Here is an 18,543-nt window from a genome sequence, read left to right as displayed (position 1 = left end):
AAATCATACTTGTGGCTGGTGTAGATTTAGGTATGGGAGTCAAAAATTTTGGACAATGACCCAATAGTGGGGAAGTGTGATTAAATATTAATCTATTCGTTAGCCCTGTAGCCTTCTCTGAAACATTTGTCACAGCTCACATTCCAGAACTGAGATGCTGTTCAGGAAAAAAGAGGTCAGCTTCTTGAAAGGTGAACCAAGGCAGCTCGCAGAGGCACCTTCTGTCAGGCACAGGAAGGTGGAATCTGGAATCCCATTACTGCAAATTTGCTCTGCAAATTAAGCCTCTGGGGACCAGTTTTAAACAGAAAAGGAAGGCTGTGAGCTTTGCTGCCTGTTCCAAGGATGGTAGCTGTTGCAAATAGGCTTTGAGGATGCGGTGCTGGTGAGCCTGTGGTGCCATGGTGCTGCTCCCTGCAACAGGGAAGTGTAGGAGGGAAGTGAGAGTTGTTGGGTTTCCAGCTGAACTGCCCTGCCCTTTCTGTTTCCGACTTCATAGCGCCAGTGAATGCTTCAGGTTTGAAATATTTGCATCTGGAAAAAGGCAATGAGGTTGTCATTTTAGACCACAGATAAATAAACCTCTACAGATCACTGCTAGCAGGTTTTATGTGTAGGATTCCTGAGTTACAGTCTGCTTGCTCCAGAGAGATACAGATCCCATTGTGCCAGGCAGAACCTACTCCAGGAGATGTGTGTGTGCCTGGAACTGGGAAGAGAGTGGCTGTGGTGATCAGTTGTCTTTTTGAAGACCTTTCTAGACTAGCCATCACACACTGTTTAACATTCCTGTGTCACAGACTGAAATCAGCCTGTGTCCAGCTCACTTCTGCTGCTGCTCAGGCCCTGTGGGCAGCGTGGCAGGAATCACACAGCCAGCCTTCAGTTCTTTGGCTGGAGAGTTATCCACAGCCTGGGCAGGCACTGGAGGCTGAGCACTCCAGAAAAGGAAGCCTACCTTTTCCTGCCTGCATCTGCCACCTGGCAGGTAGATGATGGAGCAGAAACCAGTGTATAATAGAAATTGTGCCTGAAGACTAGGAAGAATCAGTGGAGAAAGGGTATTCAGTGTATCCATGTGGCAAGAACATGAGTTACCAACCCCAGGTTTGCTCTGGCCACTGCTGCCTGCTAAGGGTCTGCAAGTTTGCAGGTGGCTTTTGACCCTGGTTCATTGCCCTTTGCACTGTTCTAAATAATTTATATCTTCATGTGGCTGACAGTTGTCTGGGAATCTGTCCAAGCCTTTAAATGAAAGGCCAGGAGAGGGAATTGGTTTTCTATTTATGACTTTGTAACTTAACACCTGCCCAATCTGTGGCAAGTCACTTGGGGCCAAATTCTTAGAGAGGCACATTAGTGTGGGCTCCTCATTTTTGGGTCTCTTTTGGTGTCCAGCTATAGCTTTAAATGCCTTCAAAAATTAATTCCTCAGAGTTCCTGGCTCAGCTGTCACTTAAATCTGGAGGTACCTTCCACTTTTTTAATGTGTAGGAAGTAGGAAGAATTTCCTACTGCTTCACACACTTGGATGCATGTTAGTTTTGATGCTGTTGAGTAATGTCCTTGACTGATTCACTGGGCATTAGATGTTTCTCCATCTACAGAGTTCAAACCTGAAGATAGAAACTTGTTTCTTGCACTGAAATCCACTCAAAACATTAGAGGAAAGTGCTCTCACTCTCTCTCACCTGTCCCTACCCTCCTTTTTTTTTTGATCTGGTAATGCTGTGTTTAAAGTGTTTGTCCTAGTAGGAGACCTAAAATCACCCCCACAATTTCCAGGAGAGCATCCTCTCTGAGGGGGTGGAATGGCACTCCCCTGCTGAGACTGGCTTGCTATGGGTAGCTTCCTGGGGTAATCACTGCACTAGACTACCTGTGGGCCTCACATTTCCAGCTAAATGGATTGATAATATTTTCCTGGCTAATAGAACAGCATGAGAGCTGATTTATCACCACTGTCAAGTGTGTCATGATCCTAGGGGAAAAAGGATAAAAGTACAATGGAGCTAAGATGTTTGAAAGGGCTTGTTGACAGACATGTGCAATTAAAAATTGTGACTCTGTTCCATGCTTAGCTCAAATCACCATTCTTTGTGCTGCACACATGCTTCTCCCTGGCTAAGTGCAACAAGGATTTCCAAAGATTAAAGCAAAGCCTTGCAGAACCAGCAGCCTGGAGCTCCAGGCTTGGCTCTGTCTTTATAAGCCTGATTTCTACAGATGCCAAATACCTGCAGATGCCACTTTGGTTTGGGTGATCATACACAGATTGAAGAGCAAAGCTTTTAGCAGAAATCCTCACCTGGAGGCAGTGGGAGAGCAACTGACTCCTATTTGATATTTGTTCACCTTCTGGTAAGAGGCAAAGTCAGTGCTCTCCCTTTATTCAGTGGTCAACAATGCCAAGATAAACTTTGGAAACCATTTTTTGAAGTTCACTCCCCCGTCTGGAAAGAGTTAAGGCTACCTTAAAAACTGTCTCTGCCTTCAAATTGCCCTTACCCAGGGTTGTGATGCTTTATCAAAAAACAGAGGAAGAGGGAAAAAAAGGAGGGGGGGGAACACAAAAGGGTTGTTTGTGGAATGCTAATTTTCTGTTTAAATTATTCCTCATTGGGGGTAAATTGAAGTGATCTTTGCTCCACAAATTAATACTAATGCTATGGTTGCTTATCATGTCTTGGTAATATCACATGGGAATAAAAAATATTGACTCTTATCCATTAAAATAGCAGAGATGTAACTGTTTGAGCTTCAACATTGCAACAGCTGTTTCTCAGTTTCTCACATCCTCAGAAATAATTGGCTGTTTAAATGTGAGAAAATCACAGTGATTTTATAATTAGTTTATTTTTAAGGAAAAATGTAACTGCCCTTTGTTAAGAAGGTGAGTTGGAGGAATAGCAGTGTAGGCACCTGATTTACCATGATATTAAACAGATAGTAAAAGCAGAGGCTTATAAATATTAAGATCTTAATCTCGAAGCAGAGCTCTGCTGGGGAAAAGCCAGAGACATACAAGGCATTGCCTCAAATCTGCTGTAGGATCAGGGCCCTGTGTGTTGGTTATGGAGCAGGGTGGCAGTGCTGAGGGTCTGAATTCAGGCAGCTGGCTCTGACAGTAGCATTGTATGAGATTCATTTGAGGATTTAGCACTCTGTGGCTATTTTGAGTGCATCAATTCATAAAAGTTTCTCTTTGGGTCCAACCTAATTTGGAAACAACATAAATCCATGAACATCTGAAGTGGTGGGCGTGGGAAGGCTCCTGGACTGCCTGAATGCCTGCTCTGTCTCAGGTGTGACCAGGATTGGAGGTGACCTGGGGGCAGCCAGCAGCAAGGTTCCTGGGTCCCACTGGCTCTCCCTGCACAGAGCTGGCCCAGTTCCCAACCCAAGATATCCCAGGAGAGACTTGGCCAGCAACTGCTCTGGGGAAGGGCCTCGCCCCTCCCTGTGCTGCTGGGCAGGAGGTCTGGCAGAGGGGAACGTGGGCAGCATGCTGCCAGCAGGCCTGCAGAGGTGTCATGGGTCAAACCTCCACCTCCACTTTTGGGAAGGAGCTGGCAAACACTTTCACTTTGTGACTGAGTTTGTGGCCAGTGATCCCCGAGGAAGGGACAGGGAGGCATTGAATGACAGCACGTGACACATTCCCATTCTGTCCCCAGTGTTTCATAAGGGCTTTTTTAATTAGCACTCTGCCTGTTGCTGCTCCTGGCATGTCCTTGGGTTTGGCTGGGAGTTCCCTTCGCTCCTGTGTTGGATGGAGAGCACATGGGGCTCTGCAGCCTGTGAGCAGCCTGCCTGTAGCCAGCTGGGCTTTGGCCCTGAGCCTCAGTGGGACAGGGGGTCAGCTCCAGGGGGCCCTTCCTGCAGCGCGTTGGCTCTGAGGCTGCCGGTAACAGCTGCGCACTGCAAAGGCAGCCCGGCTGCCAGGGGGGGCTCCTGGGGCTGCTGTCCCCGGGAGCACCGGCAGCCCCAGCAGAGCCTGGTTATTGGCTTTTCTTCTTTGAGGAGTAATAACTTCCAGATTTACTCCTTTCTAACTGAGCATCTTTCAAAGTGGGTGTAGAACTATTTAAATAGCTTCTGTGGAGGTGGGATGAGAAATTGCTCTTATTCCATAGTCTGCAATCAGCACCAAACAAGCACTTTTCTCCACTGCACACACAAACAGGAAAGTATCTGCCAGCAGCCTCAGCACTTCAGATCTGATTTTCTGCCTGCTGGTGTAAGACACAAGGAATTTCACTAACATCAACAGAGTTTCAATAGTGTAGTTTTATTTTACTTTATTCTAAACCCAGTTAAATCTCCATTTTTTTTTTTCACTCTAGGGACTTCTCAGTGACTGTGCTCTAGGAGAAGATGAAGCCCCAAGGCAGAGCCAGTGCAGAGCTGCTGCAGCCCTTTCTTCCCAGCATAGCTGGGCCATGGCATGGTTCTGCAGAGCTCTTTGCCTGGGTTTTGGATGGGTCAAGAAACAGCTCTGTGACCCTGTTCTTCCTGGACAGCCAAATACATCCTACTGCACCAGAGAGAGGAGCTTCCTGCATGAGGTAGAGGCTATGGATGTCCTGAGGTGCCCTCCTGGGATATCTGGAATTGCTTTTCCTGCTCACCTGTGGAAAGAGCCTCAAATCCAAGGGCCTGCAGAAAAGACCTTGTTAAAGACTGCAGGGCCCCAAACTTCTCCCTGCTTGGATGGAGCAGAAATGCAGTGGGGAGCAAAGAGTACAAAGTCCCACACCCTCAGAGTTGTCAGAGGGAAGCCAGGCTCCCTGATGGCTTCCAGAGAGAGCTCCTGTCCCTGCCAAATCAAAGTGTAGGCATTTACCCCAATAAACCCCAACAAAAGTTTGGGTCCTTGCTGAGTCAGTTCTGTAGCTGGTGATGTATGTATTTTTGTGCATGGCTTTTCTTTTGGTGCAAACATGGGTGGCAATCTGATTAGCTTATGATTCATGATTTGGCTAATGTCCCTACTTCCCCCAGTCCCCACCTGTTCAAATAACTATTACTGTAATGTAGGCTGTTAACTTGAAATAACTTTTCCAACCCCTTTGGTAAATGAGCTCTGGAAACTCTTTAAGTTTTGTCCAGAGGCAGAAGTTATAATAATTTAACTAAAATTCTTTTCAATCCAAGTCAACATGGTGCATAACTCTATATGAGCATTTAAGAAGGAACAAGTTTACTTTGAGCTGTTTCTATTCAACTAATGCCATGATCAGACATGCTGTTCTGGGAGAGCCTGGTTTTCAGACCCTGCTGCTTGGCACTGCTTCTTGCCAAGCCCATCCCCTCCCCACCTCTGCCACACAGAAATATGGCTCCTCACCCAGCCCTGATAGCAGGAGCCAGGTGAGCAAACCTCCCATTCAAGGAGTCACAGCTGATCTGGAATATGGTGCCAGAGCAGGGGGAGGAAAGGCTGCTCCAGGCAGTTTGGCTGTCAGGCCTCAGCAGAGCAGGGGGAAAGGCTGCACAAGCAGCCATGGTGGTTGAGCCTGGTGACCTGAGCCACCTCTGCTGCTGTCACATGAGCAGGCTGGGCACTGCTCCTTTGGTCACCTGTCCTGTGCCCATCACTCACCAGTACAGCTAACCCAGCCCGAGGGGGTCACAGCAGCAGCTTCATGTGCCCTTTGCACCAGCTCCAACAGATCAGTCAGGCTTAGGACAACTTCCCAAAAGCCCTAAATCATGTAAGCAATACAGTAAAAAAAAAAAAAAAAAAAAAAGAAAGAAAAAAAAGAAAGGAAATAAAGGAAATACTGGTACTGAACTCACCAGAGGATTCATTTAGTCTACTCAACTGGAGATATTGCTACATAAAAGTTGGATCATTTTGAAGCACACATGCATTTCAGCCTCAGTGCATACAACCCTCAGGAAGACCCTGCACTTGCCTGCCTCATTCCCTGCACAGCCTTCAGCCCCTGGTTTGGTGCCCTGTCATCCTGTCATGCATTTAGCTCTCACTTCCTCCATTGCCATGGATGTGGCAGGTCCTCAGGTTAGGTCATCATGGGCACAGTGAGGGCCTCTGAGCCTCCCAAAAGCAGGTGGAAGGCAGCAGGGAGAGGAGCAGGTGTGGGACCATGCTGCTGCAGTCAGCACCCAGGTTTCTCACCAGGGTAGGTAGATGCTTTGCCCGTGGGTAAAAGCAGTAGGTTCACCAAGGAAGTGCCTCTCCATAGGTGGTGTGCTGATTTCACTCCTGGCAAACAGCATTAGTATAATACATCAAAGCTGGCTGCATTAATAGCAAACCAAGGGAAAGGATTTGCTATACATGCTAGCTACTTTTCAAATGCAAATGTCTGTTTTGAATCAGATTAGGAGAGAAGGAAGCCTAGAGAATGCCAATAATTAATACATGATAAAGCAATAAGCATCCAGGGCATCAAAAGGTAAAACACAATCACCAAGATGAAAGTAATCTATCTTCTCCACACAGCCTGCTCTGCTGCACAGAGTAAGTGGGTGTGAGTCCCCATCCCCATTTCCATAGGTAGGTGGTGAGTATAAACCCAGAGAAGCTGCTGAGGAAATAAGGAGGCTCCTCAAGCTCAGCCAGGGAAGCAGAGAATCCTTGAGCTGGGCTTGCCTTATTGGGCTAAGCCCAGCTCAGCTCAGCCCAGCTCTCCCCTGGGCTCAGTGTCCCATGCTGTTGCAGAAAGGGAACCTTTAGCAGTCACTTCTATTCACTGGCAGGACCTTGCTCCCTTCAGGGTGTGCACAGCTGGCTCATGTGGCTTTAAACCAGTTTAAAAGGTGGTGTTTGGATCTTCACTGAGCCTTGAGTAGACCTCAGAAATACTTTGCCCTGGATTCTCTTCTTTTCCCCACATGAAAAGCACACCAGCCTCTCCCTCTGTCCCCTCCCTCCCCCATGCACATCGAGTTACTGCTGGGGTTACAGCAGCACCCTCAAAATTAACATGTCTCCTCAACTTCCAATTTTAAAAGAAGGGAAATAGGAAACTCAAGGGAAAGTGGTAACAAATTCTATCCCCCTTTCATATTTCTTTCAATTCACATGGTGCTGTATTGGACCCTGGCAGTGCCTTGTGCTTTTACTTCTTCAGCTTCCATTGGAATTGCAGTGCTTACTCTGGCTTTGCTAAGCTCACACAGGGCACCAGGCTGTATCAGGCTTTGTGTGTCAGTGGTAGCAGAGACCAGCAGGCCCAGCCAGCCCACAGTCCATGCATGTGGGGGTGAGCTTTGCTGAAGGCAGGCAGATATCCTCCTAATGTTTGGAAGCTGCTGTTCTCCAGGGAGCAAGAAGCCCTGTGGCTGCTGGTTTCACTGACTGGTCTGTGTACCAGTCCCTGGGTTTGGAGGGTACTTATCTCACCAAGCAGTTACTTATTTTCAGCTCTAGATCCCAGAAGAGAAACAGAAGCCTCTTCCCAGACCTCTCAGGAGCTGTGTTGCTAACTTAAAGGTTTTCAAAATGTCCCCAAATGAAAACATGGCTAAATCATGGAACCACAGAATGGCTGGAAGGGACTTTCAACAAATATCTAGTCCCCCTCACCCCTGCATGGGCAGGGTCATCTTGCAATAGATCTGGTTGTTCAGGAGCTCAAAACCCCATCCAAACTGACCTTAAACATTTCCAGGGATGGGGCACCCACAACTTCTCTGGGAAACCAGTTATACTGTGACCACCCTCACAGTAAAGAATTTCTTCTAATATCTGTTTTGGGTTTGCATGGCAAGACTCTGGTAGCAGGGGCACTGTAGAGGTGGCTTATGTGAGAAGCTGCTGGAAGCTCTCCCATGTTCAGCAGAGATAATCCCAGTCAGCTCCAGGATGGATCTGCCACTGGCCAAGGCTGAGCTCATCAGCTGTGGTAGCACTGCCCCTGTGATAATATATTTTAGAAGGGAAACAAAAAAGTTATTGCATGGAAGTAATTACAGCCAAAGAAGACTGGAGTGAGACTATGTGAGAGAAACATCTCTGCAGTCCCCAAGGTCAGTGAGGAAGGAGGGGCAGGAGGTGCTGCAGGTGCTGGAGCAGAGATTCCCCTGCAGCCAATGGTGCAGCCCATGGTGAGGCAGCTGTGCCCCTGCAGCCCATGGGGATCCACAGGGATGCAGAGATCCACCTGCAGCCCATGGAGGATCACAGGGATGCAGAGATCCACCTGCAGCCCATGGAGGATCACAGATCCACCTGCAGCCCATGCAGGAGCCCATGCTGGAGCAGGTGGATGCCCAAGGAGGCTGTGACACCCTGGGAAGCTGCATGGAGCAGCCCCTGGCAGGACTGTGGACCCATGGAGAGGAGCCCACACTGAAGCAGGTTTCTGGCAGGACTTGCAGGGCCCCACATTGGAGCAGCCTGCTCCTGATGGACTGCACCCCATGGAAGGGACTCATGCTAGAGCAGATTGTGGGGAACTGCAGCCCATGGGAAAGGCTCACATGGAAGAATTTTGTGGACTCCTGTGGGAAAGGTTCTCCCTGAGGAGGAAGAAGAAGCAGAAATAGCCTGAGATGAATTGACCATAACCCACCTTCCCTGTTGCCCTGCACTGCTGTGGGGGAGGAGATAAAGAATAATGAATGAAGTTAAGCCTGAGAAGGAGGAAGGAGTGGGGGAAAGCATTTTCAAGATTAGGTTTGCTTCTCATTATCCTGCTCTTATTTTGATTTGTAATAAATTCAACAAATTTCCCCAAGTTAAGTCCATTTTGACAGTGATGGTAATTGCTGAGTGATCTCTCCCTGCTCTTAGTCCAACCCACAAGCCTTTATATTTTCTCTCCCCTGTCCAGATGAGGAGGAGAGTGATAGACTGGCTTTGGTGGGCACCTGAGATCCAGCCCAGGTCAAATCACCACATATCTAATATAAATCTATCAAATTTTCAATTTAAAACCATTACACCTTGTTCTGTCACTACAGGTAAAAGGTCTGTTTCTTTCTTGTGAACCCCCTTTAGGGACTGGAAGGCTGCTAAAAGGCCTCCCTGGAGCCTTCTTCTCCAGGCTGAACAGCAGCAACTCTCTGAGACTGCCTTCATAGGAGAGATGCTCCATCCCTCTGTTCATCTTCGTGGCCCTCCTCTGGACCTGCTCCACAGGTCCATGCCTTTCCATTACTTGAGGTCTCAGAGCTGGATGCAGTACTCCAGGTCTTGTAAGAGCAGAATAGAAGGGGAGCATCAGCTCCTGCATCACCTACTGGCCATGCTTCTAATGCAGCCCAGGATATGATTTGCTTTAGCACAATATTCCAGGTTGAAATCACTGCAAACAATTACAAACTGAGGATTAAGGATACTCTGGGATTTTCTTTCATTTTGTGACTCACTTTGTAGGGACAAAACCCTCCTGCTGTCCCTTGAAAGCCCAGGAACACACTCTTTTACAAATAAGCTGAAAAAATCGTAATGCTTCCCACATGCTTCTTTTGTGTTTCTCTTTTTCATTCAACCCCCACACTGGGCTGAAGGAAGCCCCAGGCTAGGCCACAGTGTGGACAGATGGACAGTGTGGGCAGTTGGCCCCTTGCACCTGACATGGCAGAGATGAAGGTTACTGCCTCCATCACCCACTGATAAATCTGTGCTTGCTGCCAGCAGAAGCAACAGCAGTTCCAGTCATTCTGGGGGAAAAGCTGGCTGCAACCCAGAGTGGCCATGCCATCATGGAATTGTAGAATCATTTAGGCTGGAAAACACCTCTTAGATAAGTCCAGCTGCTAACCCAGCACTGCCAAGTTCACCACTAAACCATGTCCCTTTGTGCCACACCTACACATCTTTTAAATACCTGCAGGGATGGTGACTCCACCACTTCCCTGGGCAGCCTGTTCCAGTGCCTGGCTGCCCTTTCTGTGAAGACATTTTTCCCAATATCCAATCTAAACCTCTGCTGGTGCAACCTGAGCCCACTTCCTGCTGTTCTGTCATTTATTACCTAGGACAAGAGACTGACTCCCACCTGGCTGCAGCCTCCTTTCAGGGAGTTGTAGAGTGACAAGGTCTCCCCTGAGCCTCCTTTTCTCCAGGCCAAACACCCCCAGCTCCCTCAGCTGCTCCTCACCTGAGCTGTGCTCCAGACCCTTCCCCGGCTCTGTTGCCCTTCTCTGGACACACTCCAGCCCCTCAATGTCCTTCTTCAAGTGAGGAGCCCAAAACTGAGGCCCAAAACCAGCACTTCAGGTGTGGCCTCACCAGTGGGGTGAGGCCAGGGGGAGTACAGGGGGACAATCCCTGCCCTGGTCCTGCTGGCCACACTTTCTGATACAGGCCATTGGCCTTCTTGGCCATCTAGGCACAGGGTGATTGAACATGTTCAGTCACTGTTGGCCAACACTTCCAGCTCTTTTTCCACCATTCAGCTTTCCAGGCACTCTGCCTCAAGCCTGGAGTGTTTCATGGGGCTGTTGTGACCCATGTTCATCCCTGCACTTCTGCAAGGGCCCCTGCACTAGGTGTACATCACCATTATCATCCTTCCTCAAAGCATCCTCCAGGTACCTCCTGGAGGTCTCCCCAGTGCAACTGGAAAGCCTTACAGCACAGGCTGGGCCTCTCACAGGGCTGCAAGAGCAGGTTCCCAAAGGTGAGGTCTCACACTGAGCTTTACAGTGAGCTCTGTAAGTTCAGCAGTCATTGCTTGCATAAAAATCAGAGAATCACAGAATGACTGAGGTTGAAAAGGACCTCTGGAGGGCATCTGGTCCAACCCTCCCACTTAAGCAGGGTCATCTAGAGATGATAAAATATGAGAGATGCAGTCAGTGACTGTAGTGGTTGGGCTCTTAACCACAGGTAATGACAAAACTCCAGCCAACCCTCATTGGCTGATACTCTGCCACCCAAGCAGTGGAATCAGTCAGAGGGATTGAACAACAACCAATCAGTCCTTGGCCAGCCCCTCCTCACTGCAGAGAACCCTGGCAAGAGTGCAGATCCAGATGGCACCAGCCCTGCTCTCTGGGTTTCATGAACAGGAGATGCCAGTGCCACCATCAGCACTGATGTAACAGCAGACACATTACTGCCTTTCTGCCAGAAACTTTGTTGTGCAGAGGCCAGTGGAGCAGCCAGCAATGTCTGCAATCAGTAGTTATCCTCTGAAAGACAAGCTGGGTCAGCAGAGAGGACAGTGCTTTGGATTTCTGAGCAAGGAGAACATATCCCCTCAACCAGTGGTTATTTAGGCTTCACCATAGCCCTGTTGACAACATCAAAGCCTCCTGGCAGATTGCAGATGTCAGCATGGACTCTGATCTTTGGCTGCTGCCCAGAGAAAATTATTAATCACTTTGACAAGCACTATCCAAAGGAAGTCTAAACAAGTAGTGCTCCAGCATCAGGATTACAGGTAATAGCAAAGCTGTAAAAAGTCAGAATTTCTGTCTTGGCCCTGGGACCCCAATAATTTGATCCAACTCGTGAATGTAATCACTGTGACCAAATATTGTAGAAATGCTTACCAGCCTTGGTCAAAGGGATGTCTGAGGTGGAAATTACCCAGGGGAGGTGCTGAAGGCAAACACTGCTTCTAGGACCTGCATGGACTTATAGGAACCAGGAGCAGGGTTTGTCCTCTATATGTGTAGGTGATTAGCATGTGCTGGACTAGGTTACACACAACCCTTTACCTGTGTGAGGGAGGGGAAGGAAATGGTCTCTTGAGATCTATTGCAATTTTGCCTTGTATTTCAACAGGACTAAAATCCCACTTGGACAATTCCCACCAAGGACTGGGCTGCTGTAAGGAGGGGCCAGCCCCACTCATTCTCTGCTGGTCTTACTGTTGAACCCCTATGGTCTCACAAGATAGTCTAGTCTTAAAACCCAGCATTTATCAATTCTAATGCTATTAAGAAGGTAGGGCTTTCAGTGGTGAAAGAAACCAGCAGAGTCTGGTTTGGGGACCCAGCTTCCCAAGCAATGAACTTTGCTGTGTTCTTTCTGTAATTTTCACAACTGGAGGAATGAGCTGAGTTTCACAACATTTTAGCTTCTGGTTGGACTTCCATGACAAGCAAAGGTGATATTTGCAGGTTGAAGTACAGCCCTTATTTACTTTAGTAGCACATCTCCCAGCAGCTTCAACCAGGAAAGAGGTTTGTCCTCACTGTCTTTCACTGGCAGGGCCTTTGTTCCCACAGTGAAGTCAATAACCCTGCCCTTCACCTCCAGCCCCCCAGCATGTGGCTGGGCAGCATCCTTGCTGTGCTCTCTCTCCTAAACAGCCTCTTGCTTCGGCCTGATTTCTGCCCTAAACTATATTTTTTCTTATAACTTTATTTTTACTTACTGCCTAAAATTCCAGATTAAATGCCATCTCCTAGCAACTGGTATATTTTTGTACCTAGTCTGCTAACTTTCAGTGTTTGAATATTGCTCTCCATTCATTTTGCTGTCTCAGACAGAAAACACTGGTTTCCAGATACCTACTGGCATGTACATTTTTTTGTTAAATTTCCAAATAGTTGAGTCAGTTAAATAGCTAAATTTATATCCATATGTTTGTTGACTCCATAGATGTACTCCAGAGGGGAAAAATACACATTGTAGTCCTCCTGCTTGGTGCATCTTTAGAAGAGAGAGATGGGCAGGAGCTCCTTGAAAGGGGGTCTCATTTGAGATGTTTTGGAATGGGGCTCTTTTTCCCACTGTGCAAACCCTTGGCATTTCTTGGCATGTTAAAGAAACATTGAGAAATGAGCCTACCACCCTCTGCAGACAAACCACATGTGTCCTCCAACAAGCCATGGCAAAAGTCCATGTTGGCTCTCAAGAGCAGGACAGGGCTGAGTTATGTCCACAGTGAACCTTTCATGGACCTCACATTAAAAATGAGCCATTTCTTTTTTGGCTGTTTAGCTCAGATTCTGTGATGTGACTTTTAAATGTGTGTGAAGAGGCATTTGCTGCTTTCATCTTTGTAGGAAGCATGGCAGGATCTCAGCATACTGCAGAGAGGGGCTCATGCATCAAACCAGGTGTCTCATCATTGGAAATTCTTAAAATTTTTTGGGACTTGTCTATGAATTTGCCTTCAAGAAGCATTAGCAAGTAGGGCTCATTGTGGTTGGTGAACCACAGTCTCTGTCTGAGGTTCCTCAGGTGGTCACAGAAACAGCAGCTTTCAGGATGTGCAGCATTACTGCAGCTGTCTGCTGCAGACTGGATGGGGAATCCCCAGGCAGAGCCTGGAAACACTTTGCAGATGTTTTGTGCTGGTCAGGTGGATCCTCCAACACAACAGGGTGAAATCCATCCTTAGATTCAGTTTCTTGTTTTGTCACTTCTCTATCCATGCAAACTTGACTTTAGCTATTTTTTCCTGTTAGCAATGGCTATATATGGAATTTACATTTAATAAAAGATGCTGTCCACAAGAATAGAACAACTGATAATTCATGACTTTTATTTCTGTAACTTCTCACTTCCAGAATATCTATTTGACAAACTGTGAGTCATATACATTGGCTGGGACAGATATGCTTAGCTCTGATTTGTACAGTGAGATGTAAATTATCAGCTAATTAAATGAAAACTTTCTCTGTGAACTACTGCCTCCCCTCTCTCCCTTTCCCCCCAGCCTCCTCCCTTGTGCTTCAACTCAGCAGTGTTTAAAGCCACGATGCCATTGCCTGAGAGCCTGAAAACATGCCACACTCCTTCTCCAGCAGCAGGGCTTTCTTCAGCACTGCTGGCAGGTAAAAAGATTGAAGCTGCCCACGACTTCCTGCAAAAACAACGTGGCATCAGGACTAATTACAAACAATGGGGCATTTAACTTCACATCTCTGCTAAACAAAAGTGCTTCCTGCCCCCAGGCTTCAACTGTGCTGGCTCAGAGAGATGGACACTTAGGACATTCTTTAATACTGCTTTGTTTTCCTGCAGAAGCCCTGCAAGGTACTGGCCAAAGCTCTGCTCTGCCAGATGATCCTCAAAGGGCAGATTTGCATCCTGCTAGCTCCAAAATTCATAAAATATCCGTGTCAGGAAAGATGTGTGCCAGTCATTCCCTGACAGCTGAGTGGAACCATAGATAGCTGTGATCACCCGATGAGAACATGAATTTTGTCAGAGCTTGCTGAGCTGGTTGGGTCTTGCCTGCTACATGTGATGGTCCCATTAACACCTACTGACAGATGTTTTCCTCTCAGCTTGGCCAGAGGTGCCTGCGTGTCAATAGGCAGCACTGAGCAGAGACATGTGTCAGTTTTTGGCAATTTTATGCAGTTTGGCTCCAGAAGGATTAAAATCTGCTGTAGCATAAAGCAAGGTAACCTTGTGCAGTTGTTTAGAGCAGTATTAGGTTAAAAAGTCTGTGCACCAAGGCTTTGTAAAAGGGGATACTTGTGAGTTTTCATGGAGCAGAAGCAGTGAAGCCAGTGGATTCTCCTGTGCATCCTTTCTCCTCAATCACCTGTTACCCCGGGCAGAGCAGCATTCACACACAAAGGGCAAGGAGCTCTTCTCTAGAGAGCAAAGTCTGGGATGAGCTCCTCCATGCTCTGACTTTTCCAGCCTGCTCCCCTGCTGTGGCACCTCCTGTTCCTTGCCCCAGCTCTCCCCTGACCACAGTCCTATGATGTTTCCTGCACTGAAGTTGATCAAGTTGGGTTCTTTCAGGACAAAGAGCATTAAAATACAGGCTTTGTCTAGGTGGAAACTGCACCACACTGTTGTATGCCTTGGAATGATAAACAGACATTTAATAACACACATGAACGATTTCTCCTGCACAAGAATCCAGTGACAAGAATCTGTCACTGATAAACTGGGTTGGTTTGAGTGGCAGGGTTTTGGTAGCAGGGGCACTTCAGGGGGTGGCTTCTGTGAGAAGCTGCCAGAAGCTTCCCCCATGTCTGACAGAGCCAATGCCAATCCAGGAGACTCAAGGCCAAACCCATCAGCAATGTCAGTAATACCTCTGTGATAATGTATTTAAGAAGGAGAAGAAAAACCTCTTCAGAATAACAGCAGTGGGGAGAGGAGTGAGAATGTGTGAGCAGAAGTGCCCTGCAGACAGCAGGGTCAGTGAGGAGGGAGGGGAAGGGGAGCAGAGATTCACCTGCAGCCCTTGGAGGGCCCCACACTGCACCAGGTGGGAGCCCAAAGGAGGCTGTGACCCCATGGAAACCTGTGCTGGAGCAGGCTCCTGGCAGGACCTGCAGACTGTGGAGAGAAGCCCAGTCTGGAGCAGGTTTGGTGCCAGGAATTGTGACCCTGGGAGGGAGCCACATGGGAGCAGTTTGGTCCTGGAGCACTGCACCCCACGGGAGGGACCCACACTAGGGCAGTCTGTGGAAAAGTGAAGCCCATAGGAAGGACTCATGCTGTGAGTTGGTGGAGAGCTGTGTCCCATGGAACTATCCCACACTGGAGGGAGAAGGGGAGGAGTGTGATCTGTGCTCCTGAAGAGGAAGGAGAGGCAGAGACAATGTGTAATGAACTGACCACAGCCCCCATTCCCTGTCCCCTGGTGGCTGGCAATGCTCTGAGAATCTTCTCCTTGAGCAGCACTGATGTGAGTTAGGGTCCTCCCACATCAATTGGTGCTGCACCACATGAGGCTTGTTCAGGAAAAAAGGAAGGGATATGAAAGAAAAGGTAGCAAAGGGGGCCATGAGAGGTTGGAGTGAGCTGATACCAAATGGGATGAAGAGGCAGAGGTAGGGACTAGGAGGAGCAGATATGTTGGTGAAAAGGCAAAAGGGAGAGCCAGCAAGGAGATATAGGAATGGCAAATGATCTTTGCAGCAGCAATTTGAATGGACATGTGCCAGGAAAGATTTCATTTGTCAGGGGCAGAAGGAAGGATGCTGTGGTGAGATGTGAGATGATCTGAACTTTGTCTGTGAGGGTGCTGTGCCTTGGCAATGGGCTGAAGAAGAATCTGGAAGGCTTCAGTGTGGCCTGGAGGCAATTGAGGGTTGCCCTGTGGCCTCTGTTATGTACAAGGTCAGATTAGATATTCACAGTAGTCTCTCCTGAGTTTAGCATCTATAAATCTGTGAAATAGAAGCTTTAAACCACAATAAAGGCCTGAGTCCTTGGAGCATCATACTGAAAGCCCAGAATATCCTGAGATATTGGCTTTAAGACTGGGATTTGGGGATATAGAAAATCTATTTCAGGATATTTTTTATTATTTTTTAAGGTTTATTTCATCTACCTGGTTTTACAGGTAGAGTATATTAAAAAACCTCTAATAAAATATTTAAAGCCCTCTAAATATCCTTAAAAGACTCTTTCATAACATGTGTTGCATAAATAGGCAGGATGCTGCCAGGATGTGATATACAGATGTCATCACTTTGATAGTGTCATAGATTTCACAGCCAGAAGGCACCACCATGGTGGTTTCCTCTGCCCTCCTGCATAATGCAGAGCATGGAGTTTTGCCCAGTAATTCCCACAGCAATACATGAGCTACATCATGTACAAAGACATCCATGCTTAATTCAAGTATCTGTTGGGATGATGGAGAACCTACCATATCCCATGTCAGCTCCTCCAGTGGTTAATTACAAGACCATTAAGGAGAAAAAATGTGCCTCATTTTCAACTGCATTTTTTTTAGCTCCACTCTTCCTGGTTTTTATGCCTTTGTCTGTGAGGTTAAGTAGTCTCTGGTACTGTATTCCTTCTCCATGTATAGATACTTACAGATCAATTCATCCCTTATATTCCTCTTGGATAATATAAATGGATTGTGCTCCTTTGGGTCATTGTAAGATATACTTTCAGTCAGCCTTACAGCTCTTCACCCAACCTTCCTCAGTGTTACAACATGATTTTTAAGTGTTGACAGCTGAACCAGACTCATTTTGTCTCATTAATGTCATGTATAGAGCTAATAAGTTTCCCCTACTGCTCAATATTCCCCTTTATACAACCTAGGGTCATGTTGGCCCCTTTAACAAGAGCATCACACATGGAACTTGTATTCAATTGCTTATCTGTTGTGACCTCTTAGGTAAACAGCCAAGAACAGCTTCCTGAATATTCCCTCTATAAAAACTCCCATGGGATCCCCCTTCATTTGCAACTCCTCTTTGGAGACTTGTCATTTAACTGCCTCATAATCCATTTTAAAAGTGCCATATTGATTTTTACAGTGCTACCATTCAGAACAAACTGAATGGCAGAATGCAAGCCCCAGCACAGCTCTGATCTTCCCAAGGACCTGTTTCTGTGGAGATGCATGCCCACAGCTTCTGGTTCCCTCCAGCAGCTCTGTGCCTTGGCTGGCACTGAGGCTCCCTCAGTGCAGCCACCCCAGCTCCTGTTTCTGGTGGAGGTCTGCTGCTGCTTCAAATCTATAATTGGAAGCATAGGAAACTGGAGCAAAAGCACCAGCCATGAGCTCTGAAGCATCTAGAGAGGGTAAAATGGATTTGCAGCTAATGCTTGCAGAGATGGCAGAACTGCTCCTGATGTGCTTAGATACCAATGCTTCTTGATGGTTTTCAGGATTTTTGAGACAATATCCTCCTCTCAGGAGGTCTCAAACTTGCCCGTGGAGAAGTATCAGTCTGAAAATTCCATATAAATGCCCTGCTGCTAGTGTTTAAAACCACACTGTTTTTAGAGTGGTTTTCATTTAACAGGGAGGGGTGTGTGACTGGTGACCCAAGAGAAATGCTGAAGGCTGAGGGTGGTCCTTGGTCCGACGTGTTTGGATAATATTCCAGACAATCTTGGTTTTCCTGTTGGTTGCCAAGTCCCTCATGGGACTGGCAGAACATTGTCCAAAAGGTTCATATTTTGAGATTAAGAAGCAGCTTGTTATGGGACTAATAACATAGAGAAAGAGGGGAAGCATGAAGAAAGCCTAATTTCCCCAGTGTAATACTGTACAACTCACTTGTGGAAGTGGAGGAGGGCAGAGGAGAAGCTGCCTAAGAGTAAAACAAGCAGCTGTTGTCCCCAGGAGGAATTAGACAGTGGGAGCCCTGAATCCCACAATTTCTCATGTTCCTGACAAAAGTTTTACCTGCCAAGAATTGCCAAAATCAGGCTGAGTCTGGGACCTAAGGGATGTGGACAAAATCAGTCAGCATAAGAGTACCCTCCATGCTCTGGATTAAAACTCAAACAGAGGCAGAAATAACCCTGAAATGTCCCCAAAGCACTAAAATTTCCTGCTGTAATGACGACAGGCAGGGGCTTATCTGGCTTTCCTGCATGTGGGAGTGTTTCTGTTGTGCAAATCCTTGCAGCTGCACTTTTCATGTGGGGCAACTGTTGCAGCTAAGTAAAATGGTTAAAATGAGTTAATCAGCTTAGTACAATGGTTTCCAATATTTTCCATAAAACAATTTGCCTCCCACATAGTCTGCTCTGTCCCATTTCCCAGCACGGAGCAGAGCCAAAGCACCCCTCAGGCTGAGCATCCGGCGCTCAGCACCAACGCGGCTCTCCCGTCTCGCCTGGGAAGTGCCAGGGCAGAGTGTTCAAGCTGAGACTTATGATGTGCCCTGAAGTGCTTCATTTCTCTGCAGTAAAGCTCCCCAGTGAAGGGAAAG

Source organism: Agelaius phoeniceus, chromosome 1 (assembly GCF_051311805.1).
Source record: "Agelaius phoeniceus isolate bAgePho1 chromosome 1, bAgePho1.hap1, whole genome shotgun sequence".
NCBI classification, from domain to species: Eukaryota; Metazoa; Chordata; class Aves; order Passeriformes; family Icteridae; genus Agelaius; species Agelaius phoeniceus.
This window is presented reverse-complemented; position numbering follows the sequence as displayed.